Below are 4,732 nucleotides of genomic sequence, written 5' to 3'. Positions count from 1 at the left end.
AGAGAGAGAGAGAGAGAGAGAGAAAGATATATATCTGTGTCTATTTTTATTATAATAAAAAAATTAATATAATAATTAATTAATCAATTAGCTTGTTAACAAATTAGCTTGTTAGCTTAATTTTATACTATATTAGGATCTTACATTTCTAAGTTACAAGAGTTATTCGATAATTAACTGAGTGAATGAAAATAATTAACTGTGAATGTGTGATATAGGTTGTGTGTGTGTGTGTGTGTGTGTGTGTGTGCGTGTGTGTGCGTGTGGGTGCGCGCGCGCGTGCGTACGATGTGTGTATGTGTGGGGGGGGGACGCGCGCGCGTGTGTATTTCCGACTAAATTGTATCTACCTAATTTCATTAATTGTACATAAGGAGAAGGGAAAGAAGTTTAGAAAAAGGGCTACTAGGATTAAGAAAGAATGAGGGAAATGGGAAAGGAAAACAAGTATAATGGCCTCTGGTGATTGTTCGGTTATTGCGCTTCTGACGCGCTCGAAATCTGCGGTTTGAAAATCTATGGTAAAAGTATTTAGAGGAAGGGGTTCAATAGAAATTTGGAACTAAGAAAAGAGAGAAAATAATGAAATGGGATTACCGTGGTGAAAGTAGTAATGAGGACGGAGAGGAGAGACTTCAGCTAAGAATTCCATGCTTGAATCAGCAGGAGAAGCCTGACGAGAAGAAAGGGGAATGTCATTCGTTGTGTTAACGTGACGAGATTGATTCAGCAAGGGAAAGAGAGGGGGGGGAGGGCTTCCTATTGGATGAATACTATTGTCGTTATCATTATTTATATTATTGAAGTATACTTGATAGGTTTTGTCTAGAAGCTGCCGGGCCATCCTGCGGCGTTGAGTGTGTAAGCATTTAGCTGCACGGGAAAGGCATGTACATGGCCAATCACTACAATTTAAAATAAAAAAACTTTTATTGTTAGACTCTGCATAGAAAAAAAGGAAGGGAAATAAGAGAGTGAAGTTCGCGGATTAGGCGGACTTTTAAGTAAAGGATACAGATTTCATTGAAGAAATCGATGAATGTGGAAGAATAAGGATAGGTGAATTATGGAAACGAAAAATTAAGAGTGCAGAGGCTGAAAAGGGAATTGTTTAAGATTTTTTCTAGAGAGTGATCTGGTAAGATTTCCGAAGTAATTGAAAGGAGGGACTTACTGTTACTCTGCAAGTTTCGGCTTTTCGAGGATGACTGCCGGAGAATCGATCTTAGTGGTCTCTGATTGTAGGTGGTTGAATGTGCTGTGAACCCAAATGATTTGGAGACACTGGAGACCGTGCCGCTCACCGGATCACAATTAAAGTTGGTTGATAGAACTGATCGCGGACTAGTAAAGAGTGTCGTATTTGAAATTTTACTGGTAGCGGAGCGGCAAAAGTTCGTGGTTGAATTTTGATTAGTAGCGGACTGGCATCTGTTAAATTTAAAAAGATCAAATTTAAAAACACAAATTCCGTGAATTAAATAATATTTTGTTATTTTTAACCTATATTGTGTCAAAACGTACTACTTTGATACAAAACATATAGTTAAAAAAAAATCTAATCAACTTAATTTATGTGGTTGAATTGCTTATTTGAAAGTATAACTGTGTCGAAAAGAATATGAAGGTCACATTGATATAATGCTTCTCAACACGGCGCGGCGGCGCTGATCGTACACGGATGTAGTTCTTCTTTGTGAGTATCTATTTTTTTTCGTTGATTTTACATATTTCGTCATCATTGCATCCAACAGTTAATAAAATATGAATAACGGTGAAGCATCATAAATTGCCATAAAGTTATTATTGGTGATAAACAAACTGCTGTGTAAGAAATACCGCCAAATAAACACGTTGTGTACATCAAAAATCGTCTAATTGTAAGTAAAGTACTATTTGTGATAGTAATTTCTAGTAAATAGAAATTCAAAGAGAAGAGGAGGAAATATTAGGTATGGGAAAAAATTCGTGGTGTTTTTCCCATTAGATGGCATTAAAAAAATGCCACGAACTTTTTCCCACACCTAATATTATTTTCCTTTATAGTAAATAAAAATAAATATTCTTTGGGTGTTTTCCATTTGATGATACAAGTTAACATAAGTCTACGTAAGTGTCGTTCTATCTTTGTCACTCTCTGAATGTCAGGATGAATAAAACGCCGTTTGTGTCGACTTGTGTCGATTTATGTCATCAAATGGAAAGTACCCTTTATTGGCTACAGCGAACGAAAACGAAATAAAACGGTATATTAATGATATATCCAGAGAACAATATATTCAAAATGCCGATATATGGTATAAAACATCTTAAAGACGTCTTATGTTCACATTTTGGACATATTGTTCCCTGAGTATCGTTCCATAACCTAATCTAACATAAATTTATTTATTTGTATCAAATTTATTTGTATCAAAAAATATTCTATTTTTATTCTTTATATTATACCAATAAATATATAATATTTGTTATAGCATACTCGCATCATTACATTCCATAGCAAGCTAAACGTTGACCTGTGTGAACAAGTCCGTGCTTGTGCAATATGAACGAACACTCTTAATTTATTGCGCCGTAGTTAGTACCCATGTCCGCGCTCTTTTCATTCAAATTGTTTTGAAGATAATAACTGAGGCCAATATTATGGATGTAGAAAAAACTCCAAGAATAGGGATTTGAAGATTTTATAGATAATTTTCGTCGTAAGTTAAAATATATCAGTATTTATTATATTGTATTTATTATATTGTATTAAGCAGTTAATAATTTCTTTAATATTACTATTAAAGGAATTTTTTATTATTGCAAACATTCCCAAAGTTTGATTTACATCATCAGATTAGCTATATATGCGTTCTGTTTTGTGCTTATAGTGCTTGTAAGCATCATTTATTCTTATTTAATATTTAAATAGATAATAACAAAGAACTGATGCTTACAATGTATGTGAAAACAGAACGCACGCAATGTATAACAGAAAATTAAAAATGAAAATTTTTAATTATAATAATTAAAGCTTTTTAATTATGTTATTTTTATAAATTAAATTCTCTTAAGGGAGAACAGATTGATCAAGAATTGTTTAAATTGTAAGACATGGAGTAATATAATAAAGATTCTTATTCCACTAGCTGGTCCACGATTAAAATTTGCAAAACTATTAGCTGAATACAAATTATTACAAACAGAATTGTTTGAATGTTATTCGAATTGGATTTATCCTCGATATCTGATTCTATTGCTTCCAGTGATAATATCGATTAAATAAGTGCATCTGAATCAAGTGACAATTTATTATCATCATCCGATCATTCTTGTACTCCTTGTGCACATAAATCTTTGAATTTAGTTGATCTTGATCCGAAACAAATATTGCAAAACAAATATCCGAACATTTTATCCTTGCTAATAGAAAAAAACAAATTGACTGGTGTGACAAGCAACGAATTAATTGACTGTTTGTTTCAGCATTAACTGATAAATATGGGCCTTTTCCCAATACAATGCGAAAAGCTCGTTTGGCACAGCTAATTATAAAAGAATTTCCATTTTTGAAAGATCATGAGGGAAGAGGCCATGTAAATGACATAAAACTTATAAATTTTTAATTTATTTTAGTCACTGAATTAAAATTTATATTTATTTATATAATATATTTATTATTACATATAGGAACAGTGTCTTCCTACGAAGGATGGAACGGAACTGCGTCATCTGGATTTATAGAAGATCGAATCAAACTGAAGGAAACGTCTTAGTCCCGGAGATAAAGCAGCATTTGGAATAAGATCATGCAAGACAAAAGCATCTGATGACTTCAATAAAAAGATAATGATAAAGCGTTCTGGACAAAATATAAAAATCAATCAAGATGTTCTTCAAACAATGCAACAATGGTTAAAAGAAAACTCTACTTAGCAAAAAATTGGCTAACTTATGTAGCATCAGTGGAAATTGAATTAGAAGTATATTATGAAAAGGAGTACATTATGAAAGTAGATATAAATCAGGTGTGTCAATGCATCTAAGTGAAAGAAACATTTCAACAAATTCCGTTAAAAGAATTACTTCACAAAATACTACTTTACAAAATTTACAAAATTTTTACTTTACAAAATTTTTTTCTTTCAATGGTTTTGAACAATGTAAAGCAATATATAAACAAAGAGCTAAAAATGAAATTAATGAAATGATTAATTATCCAACAAGGTACTTATTATAGAAATCATGAAATTTTTCTCACTGATGATAATGTAATAACATTAGAGTTTTACATAGATGTTGAAGTTACAAATCCTTTCAAAAGCTGAAGGAGTTCATAAACTTGGCCTTATTTATTTTATAGTAAAGGATTTATACATGCGTCTTGAAAATATTTTTCTTTGTAATATACATTATGCAGTTGACGTGAAAAAATATGGTAATAAATATGGTAAAATATGGTAATAAACAAAATATGATTATAAACAAATTTTGCAGCCTCTTATTAGACAATTAGAAGAGTTAAAAACACATGGCATAATAATTTATGAAAATGGCGGTTCTGAACATAATTTGAAATTTTATGGCAATTTACTGGAAATAATTTAGGACTTCAGAAATTGTTCGGTTTGGTGGAAAGTTTTACTGGTAATTATTGTTGTAGATTTTGTACCTTACATAAAAACAATATGAAGATGTACTACAGAAACATGTACTATAGAAACTTCTGCAAAATTTGCAAGGACATCAC

The sequence above is a fragment of the Atta colombica genome, unplaced genomic scaffold (genome assembly GCF_001594045.1).
Source record: "Atta colombica isolate Treedump-2 unplaced genomic scaffold, Acol1.0 scaffold9, whole genome shotgun sequence".
NCBI lineage: Eukaryota > Metazoa > Arthropoda > Insecta > Hymenoptera > Formicidae > Atta > Atta colombica.
This window is presented reverse-complemented; position numbering follows the sequence as displayed.